This window comes from Ammospiza nelsoni, chromosome 8, assembly GCF_027579445.1.
Source record: "Ammospiza nelsoni isolate bAmmNel1 chromosome 8, bAmmNel1.pri, whole genome shotgun sequence".
NCBI lineage: Eukaryota > Metazoa > Chordata > Aves > Passeriformes > Passerellidae > Ammospiza > Ammospiza nelsoni.
In genome coordinates, this window is record NC_080640.1 from 17706276 (window position 1) to 17720806 (window position 14531).

Below are 14531 nucleotides of genomic sequence, written 5' to 3' on the forward strand. Positions count from 1 at the left end.
CTGATACTGCATAGGTGCTGTGGTACAAACGTGTGTTTATCTCTGGGTGAAGAGAGGTGAAGAGAGATGAAGAGAGAAAAGATAAAACACTAAAACTTGTTCTAGTCAAATGAGTTGCCTGAATTACATGGGTTTTCTTTTCCTGGTTTGTAGAATACACTTTATGCGGGCCAAGAAAAAGAAAGAGTGAAGCACAACAGAAGAAAATAATTTTATAATACAGTTTTATTCCTCAGAAGTCAATGAAGCATCAAAACATGCCTGCATTATCTCAAAAACTCAAGAGTCCTGCAAAATGGGTTCAGAAGATATTCGGGTGCAAAATGTCTCCCTGCATGGTTTTGTACTGGAGCACCAGTGGACAGTGAAGGGGAGGCCAGCTGGTTTAGGAGAAAGGTTTCAGCCCAGATTTGAATCAGACAGGGAAGAAATTTAAATTTGCACTTCCTTCTTCTCAAACCAACTTTCTTCCTAGTTCAGAATGCTTCTCAGGAAAGGGTTATTGGAAACCACAAAGGTTTTGAAATATATTCAATTTTTGCATGTCTTGGCAGAAAAACAGGTACCAGGAGTATGCATTTCACAGCAAAGACACTTAACCTGCTTCCAGCCCACCAGCAGAACAGAGCACACCCCTAAGCTGCAAGAAGCAGCACAGCTGTTTGCATTTCTCATTCCAGTAATCCAAATAATTATAACACTGTCTCTCCAAAATGATATGACTTTAAGCCACATTTAAGAAAAGTCAGCAATCTAAAATCAGCATTCAGTAAACCAGAAAGCACTAGAGAGAGAAGGAGAAGCTCATGCCCATCTTTTCAGAAAAAGTCAGTGTGTAATTGTTCAAGGTTTTGCTGAATGTCGGGAATGGAAGATTAACAAGGAGTGAGATTATCAGTGTTAGCAGGAGGAAGTCATGCAAACACAGCAAGGCCAAGAACAGCTAAAAACCTGGCCTGAAAGATAGCAAATGTGCTTCTCTGCAGAACAGAGCTGAATAATGAGAAGAAAGGAGCCAAATGAGGAACAGAAAAGCCCCCCCAGCAAGAGCAAGGCAATGGAAGCAGGTGCTCAGAGACAGAACTGCCCGGCGCTGCTGCTCTGCAGGAGTCAGCCCAGCTCCCCCTGTGCAGCACACCTGGGCTGGCTGGCACTGCCCTGCACCACCTGAAAGATCCATGGCAAAACCTGCCCAGGGAATTGGGTGAGCCAGGATGGATTTTCATTCTTTCCCTGCAGCTGAACTTGGAGAATGGACTCAGTGATATATGTGGAGTAGATGCCATCAGAGAACACCCTAAGAATTCCCCCAGGCCTAAAAACCATGTCACAACCTGTTAATGATGAATAATTAGATGAGTCCTAGGTAATCAGAGACTATTCCTAGTAGTAAAGTGATTCCTGGGACTGAAAGTCACCATACAAAATTTACTAAAGTGGCTGGTATCAATAAACCAACAAATGGAAACAAAATAATTCTTTACTCTCATTCTGTTAAGGAAAAGGCATGTGGTTTGAATTATGATCATATAAACCACTGCCTTCAGGCATTTTTTGAATGTTTCTAGTCTGTTAAATTCATTAGAAAATTTACACTGTCAAATATTTGAATAAAAACATAATGGGGATAAAGAGAAAAATGCTGTCTTTTCAAAAAAGTCACAACTGGTTTCCTTTAACCTTTATAAAAGTGTTTTAGATAAAATAAGATAAACATAAAACAATAATGAAATTATTACTGGTGAAAATTCTATGCGCCAAACAGGTACATGATTATCTTAATTCAGAAATTAAGGACTCTTCTCTTAGGAACAAAACTAAACACGTTCACAAAATCAAGGCTTCTAGCTGATCCATAACAACACTCATACAGACATTGTCCTTGATTCCAGAAGCGTTTACACTCAAAAGAGAGCAGACTGAAGTGTTTAAGCATTCAAGCTCAAACTGCATTTTCATTGCAGTCTTTCAGTTAGAGACAGAAAATATTGCTGTTTCAAAACACTGCAGCAATTTCTACACCCAATGTTCCCACATCCATTCAGAAAATGACTGCACATGCAGGCAGACCTGAACAGAGGCAAGGTGTGATGTCTTCTCTGGCAACACTTTTAACTGCACCCATGTCATTTGGGATCACAGCTCCCTCTGATTTCCATATTCCAGCCCTGTTGAAGGACAGCGGCATCTCACACATTTCAAAGTGATGCACAAAACCTGGATATTTTGGAAATTGATGTTTACTGCAGAAGCAGCCTGGCATATGCAGCTGAGCCAGCTCTAATCGACAGAAACCATTCCACAGACATGAGTGGGAGCTGGAATGTGCTCTGCTTGCTTTTGCTTCAGGGTTTGTGCTGTCCTTACAGGAGGGATGTAATGAGACCTTGGACTAGTCTTTTTCCAGCTTAGTTGAGCATGACAAGCAGGAAACATCTCCATTGAAAAAACCCCATCTCTACCCTTTCTGAAAGACTGCAGATATTTAGGAAAACAACTGAAGAAAAAAATACAGAACTTCCATGCTAGTAATGCAAGATCAGAAGAAAGCAAGGAATGGGTGTTGTGTATAAAATGTGCAAAAATGGAACACCATTTAAAAAGAATATTTTCACATAATTCAGCATTAGATGCCTTGATGAATGGTTAATTTCAGTGTGCTGATTCACATTTTCCTTCACACCTTTCACAGTTTTACCATTTATTTGGGCATCAATATAAAAAAAATCTAGTAATAAAATTTTGCAGTTCCTTCAAAAATCATTTGCAGACTCACTGCTCCTACAAAACACTTCCAATATAATCACACAGTCCTTATATTTACTATTTGAGCTACATTAGTTTGTGAAGTCCAGGAGATTTTAATAATACTCATCTAGTATATCAGTGGTTTCCACTGTGGCTGGTACCAGAGTGAGCAAACACCTCACCTTGCAATTAGAGATGATCTGTAAATCCAGGCCTATGTACACATGGTCCAGTAGCTTAAGACAAAAAATCCCTGTCAATCCCACTGTCAATTTGAACAAAATCACCCTGCAAAATACAGAGATTGATATCAAATACTTGCATTGGCATTGGCATTCTTTCCACATCTCCACCTTTTGACACCTACAACATGCTTTGTAGACATGTTAGCTTCAGAGCAACCAAACTATACGCTCAAGTTTACACTGGGAACTCATGAAAAAGCCATATTTCTCCTTCTCCTTCTGGCATTATGGACTATGCAATAGCTTATGCTGAGTCCTAGATGGAAAAACCTCCAATGGAGCATTTTTCCTAGCACATTCTGCCTTCTGCAAATTACTGTGGTATGACTGCAATACCTTTGTGCTTTTTTCTAACTGCTGGTCATATTTTAAAAGTGCCTATTGCTCTTGAGTCTAGAGCTGCATAAACAAAAACAATAATAATTAATAACTTTTGCAATTATCTTCTGCCAACAGAAATCTCAGCTTCAGCTTTGACTGGATACATTCAAGTGTCTTAAGTTGTTATCTAGGGTTGCTATGCACTAACTGTTGGTATGTTCCATCCCAAAGGCAGCTCCTTGGGAAACTTTGAAGCTCTACAAATAGAAGATTTTATTTATTATTATTGTGAGGGCACAGGAATGCACCAATTCACCCTCAAGGGACAGAGACACTTAAGAGCCCTTGTTTCAGTGTTGGATGCAGAAATAGTTCACAATGTGAGGTAGAGAACAGCTCTAGTGCCAAATATCCTGTATGAGCAAGAAGGAGAGATCAGTGGACAAAATCCAGCACACCTACTGCTCACCTTTTACAAGTTTAAACTGAGCTTGGCTCCTTTCCTCATCCCTGGAGGTCAGCAGACCCCTCTGGGATATCTGACATGCCCTTTTTCCTGAAAGGAAGGATCACAAGCTCAGGATGCCTGGCAGACAAGAGAGGAAGCCTTCCTGATGGCTTAGCCCAGGCACCAAGTGCTGAGACAGCTGAAGAGAGGTGGCAGGACCTTGGCCCTAGAAAGGGGACAGAAACCCAGCAATGACTGAGATCCCCTGAGCAAGGAAATACAAAGGAAATACTCAACAGAGGAGATTTAAAGGGACAGGGATAATGAGAAAATCCTAAAAATTAAAGAGAAGAATAAAGGGAAAACTAGGAGCAGCAGAACAAGCAAAGTCATTGTTTTTCCTCTAAAATTTGCAGGTTTGATCCTATATCTGTATATTCATTGTGAATGTTCCTTTCTGTTGGCTGCTGCTGGGTTTTGGGTTACCCAGCTAGGACAGATGACATACAAGCCATTAAAGGGCTGAGGTGCCTCCTTACCAAGAGGATTTTGCAGTGTGCTGTGCTGGGAGGTGATGCAGAGACTCAGCCTGGCACCAAGAACCCTCCCTGGGCACTGGAAGGTGTCCCAAGCACACCAGGGCCTGCAGTGCTGCCCAGGGGGAATGGTGCTGTGTCCCAGGGGTCACAGCAGCTCAGGTGTGGGGTACACAGGTGTCTGCTCCACAGAGACACAATCCTGACTGATGGAATGCCACAGGTTGGCAAGACACCTGGGAAAACCTTCTGCTATAAGTTTTGCATACCTGTCATGTAAATAATTTTATCCCAAGCATGATCTCTTTGCCTTGAACTCCTTCCATTGTGGAGTTAATTCACAATCTTAACAACACTAGAAGGCAGGTTTTTGTGGTCAAATATATTGCCACATTAATAATTTCAGAATATTACATGAGGCACAAAAAGAAAAGTAGTGAATAAATTAACAGAAGAAGCCTGCATGGCTCACTAGAGAATTAAAGTGCCATTTTATTACACACACCTCAGAGTTAAAGTTTTAATTTTCTTTTAAAAGATCTCAATATATAACTTTCATCTTCTATATTCAAAAACACTTAGAGAGGATGATTTGTTCCTTTGTTGTAATCCACAGGACAAATAAAGCTATAGTCAAGTGATGCTGACCAAATCTCTGCAATTTCCCTGTGATATTGCTCTTATTGTTCTTATTTTTTGTATTCATTATTGCTCTAATAAGGAACTTTTCTCCAAGGATCCTGATGTTCTTTAAATACAAATGAGTAAGTCTTTCCCAATCCCTTGTGCTCTGCTCTGCAGTCTTGTCTTACAAACAGATTAAAAAGGGGCACACTGAGGCAGAGAGGTGTTACTGGCCTTATTTCCACAGGAACTGACTTTGAGGCAGTTCCTAGTTAGTGATTTGGCTCGGGTCAAACCCCTAGCTCTAAGTTGGAGGCAGTTCCAAGAATTATTCCCAGTGCCCTGCTTGGGACAAGCCTCCCTGTCCAGATGCATGGCTGCACACATTCTTACACTACAAACACAGCAAGAACTGCCCCTTGTGGGTTTCACTTGCCCTGCTGAGCCGGCACTGAGCAGCTTTTAAAAGTGGAAAGGCATTCAGAGGCATCTTTTTCTTTTACAAGCTGCAGACATTTGCCTCTTAGTGAAGAAGGTCATCAACCAGGCACAGAGATCCCTGTGAATATCACTGCAGCAGTTTCCAAATGGCTCCTGGACGCAGCAGCCCTCCTCACTGCCTTATATTGCAGACCAGCAGAGTTATATTTGGAGGCAGATATCGGGATTATGTTCCCAAGAGGCTCCGATAGAGTAAGTTCAGAGTGTGTTGTCATGATGGACATGCACACATGTGCCCTAGCAGAGTAGAGGTCAGCCATCATTCATGAATATGTGGAGACCACTTACAGTCCAGTTACAGCATATGCTAGTAACACGTGTTCCCCACACACCCTGCTTTCTCCCCAGTAAGCTGCTATATTTTTAATGTCTCCATTAGCTTTTGGAACAACTGACAGCTTTAAGCTTTTCCCTGCAAGGAGCTCCAATGTGGAAACATCATGCAGCTTTCAGTCACAAGACAAATGGCTAAAGATTTTAAGAGGAGGTTCCAATTCCAGAACAGGAAGCCTACCCAGTCAACCCTACACCTTTAACATAATTATTCTTATAATTATTATAAATGCACCTGGTTCCTGCAGCACTATTTGTCTTCAGAAATGCCCTTGCTGAAATTGCAGGTGAGTGTCTGCAATTCTGTCTTTAGTGTCTGTACCTAAGGCAATGTTGCTGGCCCTCATGCTTCTATGGGGAGGCAGAAGATTCAGCATTTAATTCAGCAGCACCAATTTACACCCAAAGCATATCAATTTTTACGTTTGTTTCAGCACAAGAAATGTTTCTTTCATCTAAAGGGAGAAAAGTGCCATTAAATGGTTTCTATCTAAGGCTGCCAGTCCTCAGTGCCCCTCAAAACCATGAGTTATGTTCACAGCTGCTAAAGAAAATTCCAGCTGGTGTTATAAAGATTCAAAATGGCAAGCTAATAGAAATACTATAAAGCATCTGCTGTTCTGAAGTCTTGTCTCTTCAAGAGATGCCGTCAGCTCCACCAGCAATGAAAGATGTGCTTGGGTATGAGATGAAATGATGTTTCTCTAAGGGCCATGTGATTTAGTCTGGGAGCAGTAAATTAACCAAGGCTCTTAATTTAAACATCAGTGAAAAATACATATTTTGTTATTAAAAGTTGGCTCAGTTTTAGTGGAAATGCCCAGACATGGAGAGGCACGAAGCTGTCCCCTCTCAGGTGGTTCAGGTTTGCAGAGATACAAGGAATAGAAAGAGGTAAAATCACACTGCTGTCACTGAAGGCAGCACACTTTGAACAGCAATTTAATTCAATTTAGTAAACTATTCTGTGAAAGGACATCCATCCCTTGGTGCAATCCCTTTGATTTTAGCTTTACAGCAGTATTTTGGCTAAGGGGCCACTGGCTGAAGGAAGAGCAGAGCAGGTCACTGAAGCTGCAGTTCCACATGCTGTGCTCATTGCTGCCAATGCAGTGGGGGTGTTGGTGCCCAGCAGTTTTCTGGCTTAACCTTAATGCCCATCTCCCCTCTCTGGATCTTGCTGGCCTCTTTGGGTGCCTCAGGTGTGGCTCTGAAGAAACAGAACAGACTGAAAGTCCTTCTGATAAGAACTTAAACTAAAGTTCATCTTTCTGGCAGAACTGAGTTAGGAAGAAACCACACATAATTATGTTGGCAGCCAAGGGAAGACAATAAGCCCCTGGAAACCAAGTAAGGGAGATATTTGTGTGATAAGCTGTGGTTAGCTGGCAGTGATAAGAGATCTTACCAATTTTAATCTTAAATAACAGTTGCATTTAGAGTAAAAAGTGCATTTAAACTGCTCATGTTCATGCTGTGGTATTGTCAATTGCAACAAAACACAAAGGTGACTCTGGTGATGTGAAACCTCAGGGAAGGTATCTCCCTGTTGCTGTTATATTCCTTTCTTGAAGGTGTCCTTCCCAACTGGGGCACAGCCCAGCCAGGAGCTGTGTTCCCATGATGCCACACCTTCCTGTGGGTGCAGGGGTGCAGGCTGTATCGCCCTGTCACACTGTCAGGATATGATTCTGATCAGCTTTCAGATCGCGTGAAGCTTATCTCCACTTTTTGCAGATGAGCAAGGAGATAGCATCCCTCATTTCCCCGGCTGCTCCTCTACCCCATCCACTCTCATGTTTTCTGAAGGGATAACACATCCTCTTGTTTTCTTCCACATGGGAGCAAACAAGTTAGTTATTGTAAAGTTATCAACAACTTTCCAGCAGGACCACTTTGGACAAACACTTGCCAGCTGTTGACAATGTAGGTTAGGACAATGCTTTGGTAGGTTACCATTCACCCTTGCACTCCCATCCAACAAATGAATGACAAATATGAAGTAAACCAGCACAAGAGCAACAGCAAAACCAGCTCACTGATATGAATCTTCAAGAAACTGCTGCTGCAGAGAGATGTGCCATGGGCCACGAGTCCCATAAGTCAGAATACTCACTCACTAAAATTTGTATTCAGGCAGAAAAAGAAATGGTATTTAAACACATAAGTGGAGACTTTTATTTTTACAATACTGCACAGCTGGGGAAACCTTGGGACCACTGAGTGAAGTCCTGACCATCAGTATCTAACCTCTCCTGGATGATTCTCCCAACACCAGCAGCAGCCAGAGACCTTGATGACACAATTGCTTTCCTGCATTTACTGAATTGCTTTAGTTTTCAAGCAAATCTACAGAACCATAAATGCTTGACTTAAGGATAGAATTGTGAGTTTAGCTCCCATGTGGCTTGATGACCCCCTAAAGAAAAGTGCTCTGTGAGGACAGCCCTCCTGGGGAAGGGAGAAACCTGCAGGGGCTCCGGGGGAGGCACCTCCCGCTCCCCACGGCCTGGGCCACAGGGATGGGCTCTCAGTCAGTCACTTGTTCCTCTTTTGAACCCAGACCCTGCGGGCAACAACAGAGCAAGCACTCACACAGCATTTCCTTATCTTCACGGGCACACTCCGAAGTCCTATTTTCAAAAACAATGTGAGCACTTATGAGAATAAGTCCCAATGAAATTTACTTTTTGCAAGTGGAACTGAATTTTGCACTTTCACAGTTGTATCTCGACCTCTCTTGTACAGGATAGCTGGCAAATCCTTTTATCCAGCTGCTGACAGCCTCTCAGCAGAGCACAGCTCTTCAGGCTCCTAGAAAACATCCATTTCTAAACAGGAAAAAGCCAAAACTGACCAGATCTTGGGACAGCAACAGACCAGCTCTGAGGAGCAGTTTAAAAAACAAACTCTGGAGCTTTCTTGCTACCAAGTTTTTCATTATTTCTAAGGCTTAGAAAGAAGAAGGTGCTGACAAGACACCACATCAGTCCTTCAGAGAATCTAGCCTTCTCTAGCATCTTTCAACAGGAAGATACCCAGATTATCTACAATCCAATTTATTTAAGCTTTCACAAGTCAGAGTGAGTCCAGGAGGTGAAACACACCAGAGTAACAAAAGGACTGTCCTCTAAACCATCACTGTTGGGGATTTCAGAGGGCAATGTGAGATGCACCTAGTCCATTGTGACAGGAGAAGACTTTGAGGCAGGCAGTCTTCAGACCTACGCTGGGAAGGGCAGGGTGTGCCCTTCTCCTGAGGGGGAAATAAAGAGAGAAAGCATTTTTGCTGAAGATTGACAGATTAGACATTTCTTCTCCAATACTAAGGAGTTCAAGAGAGATTTTATGTATGCTCAAAGGAATGAACAGATCTTTGTAAATTCTGATACACCGTAAATAAATAAATGAAATATTAATCATAATTTTCATCAAACTCTAGGAGAAATCTATCTTTGCATTACTTGGATAAGGCTCTGTCACTAGTTCAGCCTCACCATTTTTAGAAATTATTAGAGTTTTATAGCAGGTCTGAAATTCTATGCCAGTGAGACTGTGATTTTAATGCATATTAATGGCAGAAATGGGGGAGGGGAAAGGAAGTTGGTGTGATTCCCTTACAGAGTACAATACTAAATAAGAAGATTCCAGCTGTGCAACAGGAAAGTTAAAATGGTTTGTTTGGATCATTAATATTGCAATGAAAACTAATTAAACCTAGAGCTACAAGGAGGAGCTCATTAGAGATTTGAATAGAGGCAGCATAACACTCAGCAGCCTCCAGTTTTAGCAGCTTCTTTTATCACACCAAGTGGGATAGCAAGAGCTCACTGAAGAGACAAGGATAGTCTGAAGAGCCAAGGGGATATGGACACTCAGTCCATGGGATCAACTGCAAGGGCTTCTTTGGAAAATGCTGCATGAGCTTGGTAGCTCTGCAGAATCAGCCAAGCCCTGTCACTGGCTCCCTGCTCAGACTAACACTGCTATATCTCGGTCCCCTTGTCTGACCTGACATCTGAAACTTCATCTAAAATTTCCTTAGCCTAAGAGCCCTCAAATATGCTTTACAAAATATACCTACTCATTTAGCATCAGTCCCACATGCCCACCCCAGACATGGCACTTCACAGTCTGTAGTTTAAGCCTGACCCTCAGTTTTGCAATTCCTTTCTCCTTTAACGTCATGCCACTTTTGCTGTAGTCAAGGGTGTCCCTGCCCCTGTTCTGTGGCCATCAGCATCCTCCTACAGCTATTTAAATCTTCTCATTTCTGCTACTGTCATTCCCTCCCTCCCCCATGGCCTCCCTACATCCCTACCCCTCAAACCCTGCTCCCAGCTTCACACAGAAGCCAGGGACTATACTAACCACTTACATGGGCATTTGTCTCAGAAGTGAATAATGATCAGACTGGGCCTCCCTAAGTCTTGCATCCTTGCAACTTCAAGTAAGCACTGAAGCCCCAGCTAAGCTGTTAATTATCCATGGTAAGTGCTGGTAAAAGTGCTTGTATTTCACTCCACTAGAGGCTGCCAGGGTGAAGAAATGACCTCTTAATGCTGATCATAAAGGACTTCATGGGGGAGAGTTCTGAAAGAAAAAAGACACCTGGTAATTTTACTGATGCCTAAACTTTGCTGGATTGGGGTCCTACTGGTGACTTGAGAAATTTGGGAATCCTTCAGTCACAGAGAAAACAGAGTAAGATACTAAAGTAGTGACACACTAAGCTGCACACACGTAACTCAGACTAGAATTTTTCTTACATGATTTAGACAATTGAATGCCAAAGGAACATGATATGTGAGGCACTGGAACTGATGAGGCACTGGAACTGAGGAGGCAGTGGCAGAAGTTGCCCAGAGAAGCTGGGGGTACCCCACCCCTGCAAGTGTTCAGGGCTGGTCTGGGCTCTGAGGAACATGGTATAGTGAAAAGTGCCCCTGCCCATGACAGAGAGGTTGAAAGTCGATGATCTCTAAGGTTCTTTTCCACCCAAACCATGCTATGATGCTGAAAATGAACCCTTGCCTCCCTTAATCACAGCATCAGACCATGCGAACATGTGGACCACTGAAAAATCTTCCATTTTCAAGTCAGAAATTTCCCACCACTACAGCAGGTACTTATTCAGGTTTTTATTAGTTTTGTCCATCTTTGGGCATCAGAGAAATAAATTTTGAACAAAACCTTCTGCTGCAGCTGCATTCACTGCTAGGTGATAGTACTGCTAGGTGATAGTAGAGCCAAAGGACTGGACTGGAAAAGGCAAAAGCTCAAAAAAGGAGAAAACAGACAATTAATACTGAAGATCCCAAAAGATGAGAAAGGATCCAGGCCAGCCTGCATTTCCAGGCAGGAGTTATCAAGGCATGACTTCCTTAGATAGCCAAGGAGAAGAAAATCATGGAAAAATGCTGTAAAAGTAAAAATTTATCAGTGGACATGGAAAATGTCCAGAGGTATTGGACATGTCTTGACACTGGAAATGTCTAGGCAAACCCACAGCTGTGAGCTATGGGTTTGAAACAGAAACAGCCCCACACACAGGCTGCAGGAGTGGCACCACTTCACAGACCACTCTCCTGGCATCCCAGTGGTGGATGGTGGCATTTAAGGACACTCATCACCAAACGGGGATGGTTTTGATTTTCTGCAGCCAAAACAGGGACATGTAGATGTGATCTCTTCTTCACTCCTCATTCTGCAAACCCTTGCTTAGCTGAACCCACAAAGAGACTTGGGGTACATGGGCCAGGCTCAGGTGCCAGCGGGCCCACAGAGAAAGTAAGAGCTCAAGAGAAGCCAAAGTGCACTTCAGATTTCTCTGGAACACAGGAGTTCCAGCCTAAGCTGATATCCATGACACTGAACAGATTCATACAAACCCTGCAAAATTCACACCAAGAGATCAGGGATAATGTTCTGTGTCCTGTTTCCACCTCTTCCCTGGGGAAGAAATAGAGGAGTTTGTCATGATGTCACTTGTGCCTCTTTATAGCAATCCTCAGAACCTACATTCCACTTTCTATTTTACGCTCCCTGATGCTCCCCCTCAACCAAAGCCCTCAACAGCATGGTTTTGGAATGACAAATATCTTCACAGGCTTGAGTGACTGCAGTAACCTCACATTCCCTTTCCTGGTGCAGCTTGCATATCGCAAATTCACATAGTTCGAAGTCAGCCCTTGAATACTTCACATGCTGGTTCTGCTGCTTCCCCCTATGGCATCAACAGCTCTAAGCAACCCCATGCTGCCCCTGACCTGGCTCATCTGATATGCTTTAGACTGATAAACAAGGCCAGTGACAAAGAAAAGGGAAGGAAATCAAGAAACATGTTCTGGCAGAGCAATGAAGACCACATTTACACAAGCTGCCATCAGTGACCACCTCACATTTGTTGTCCACCACCGAAAGCTTTTAAGGATATTTTAAATTAATCTAATTCACTCAGGGCTCTGTGTAAGGGGAACCAGAGGTGCAGGAGTCTGCAAGCTCAATAGAGACAGACAATGCAGGGGAATGGCATCCACCAGAACTTGTGGTGCTGCAAGGATCAGTGAGAAAGGCAGTCTGGTTTCAGATCCCTCCCATAAGATTAATTTGGGCTGTGATGCAGGCAGACGTTAGTGCACAGCAAAAGCTGAATGCCTTGGCTGTCACTTGATCAGGCATAGTGATGATTTTACTAGCAAAGTGCCTCTGCACTGAGATGCTGTTTCTGCTAACTGCCTATCAGTAACTCTACCTCCATAGGAAAGACTTCAGGCCTCATCCAGCAGAAAGATAACATAGGTTACATCCTATAAGATTCTATCTTAAACCAAAATGTAGATACTTAAATTCCTGTTGAAGGAGTTAAAATAAGTTTTTACGTCCTTGTATCTATATATAACTTATAGGATTAAAGAAAGAAGGGAGGTAACATATTTAACTCTCTTACTTCAGCTATCTAAATTTGAATTTTACTGCCATTCTTCCTTTGTCTATAAACATCTTTCCACTCACTTTGGCAGGCACAGCCCTACCATGCACAGATGAGATTTCTGAATGCCTCTGTCAGAGGCTGAAAGCTTTCAGCTTTCCACAGAACTGTGCACATGAGCAAAAGGACTGTTTTCACAGGCAGATAATGTAATCTATTCTGGGGAATCTGCATGGAAATGAATGCTGAATGGCTGTTTAACTGTAACCTGGTGTTTATGAAGATGTCTAATGACTTTTAGTGTTTTTAGATGTAAAAGAAGAAAAAAACATATTTCTAATCCCAAAGAAGGGATTAACTTGTTTCTGCCTCTTATATTCCATTAAAGATGCAACATTTGCTTTATGTCAAGAGAAGTCCCAGCTTCTTAAATGCCTTGTCTAAGTGCAAATATTACTTGGCACCAAAATGGGATACAGCTAGGTCTAATGTCATGTCACCAGTATTGCTCATATTATAAAGAAAGTGGCAATTCCTTTGGATAGGAACTGCGTGGTTTGTTCAAGTAACTCTGCTCTATGTACATTCAAAATTGGCTTCTGACAACAGGATTTCGAAAGTAAAGTGCAACATATTTGTACATGCAAGGAACAATATGAATGATCTGTAGCAGCCCAGTTGTCCACTGCTCACTGGGCATAGCTGCCCTTGACTAGCAGTCTGACAGCAAAACTTCCAAACACAAACACACAAAACTTCCTTATCACTAAATCAAACACAAACACACAAAACTTCCTTATCACTAAAGACAAACACAAACACACCCAAAACCACAAGCTGAACATTTCTACCCAGAAACTAACCAGGTTTTCTTGTAGATGTTACATATTTCACGTTTTGTGTCCCCTCTTTTGATGGTTGAACTGACAAGCAATAGAAAAAAAAAATCCCTGGGTACATCAAATTTTTGCTGTGCCAGTGCAATGGATTATTCTGTTCTCTGGTTACAGCACATCATGAAAATGCAATTCAGTGGGTGACCCAGCCAAGAGGGGATAACAGGGGCATGAGCTACCTGAATTACCACTCCTAAGGAGCACTGAATCTACATTTTCACAAAGGAACAGCTGGAGTTTTTCAGGAGTTAATTCCTCATAAAGATGCTCAACCTTTCCACTCTTACAGCATATTTTCTTTTGAAGATTTAGTCTGTTGAAAATCCCATTTTACACCTGAAATAGGAAAGACAAAAAAACTACCTTCTACTCTACCACCTATGTTCTTTAGTAGATCATTTGGAGGAAACTCACCATGGTTTCCTTTTAATAAAGTCCAACATGCTTTCACAGAATACAGATGGACAGGAGATGCAAGAATATTGGATAGAAATTGGACATACTTTACCCTTTCCTCTCGCTCTGACTGCTTTTTTCTCCTCCTCCACACACACCACCTTCAGAGAGTAAGCACCCAGCCATTTTCAGAGGTTGCTTAGGAGCTTTCCAAGTTATCATCATACACGTCAAAGGTATTTTAAGACACAGCTGAGTGTACCAGAATATGCAACAATGACAAAGCCAGGCTGCCTGGCGTGTTTTGTTCACACTGTATGAATACCTACATAGGAAAAATTCCAGCAGCGCTGCCTCACTAAAGGAACTTTATCAACAAACACCCCTCCAGTGACTGAGATAGCCAGAGGACCAGACAATATCATCCAGTGAATACTGGAGCCCTTCATTTAGGGTCGCCCAGTCCAAACTCACTGCTCAGAGAGCCAAACTCTCCCATAATGATGTCTTTCATGAGCTTTGTGGGATTGTTTCTTCCCTCTGTAGCATCCC

General features: G+C 42.4%; 1 protein-coding gene across 1 annotated transcript in view; it reads right to left on the bottom strand.

The window, feature by feature from the left end:
- C8H10orf71 (chromosome 8 C10orf71 homolog) overlaps positions 1-14120 on the bottom strand; it is a 38390-nt gene extending 24270 nt beyond the window's left edge. Inside the window, exon 1 of the mRNA XM_059477160.1 lies at positions 14092-14120. The gene's annotated coding sequence lies outside the window, so the exon portion shown is untranslated. The remainder of the gene's footprint in view (positions 1-14091) is intronic.
- Between the last annotated feature and the right edge of the window lie 411 nt (positions 14121-14531).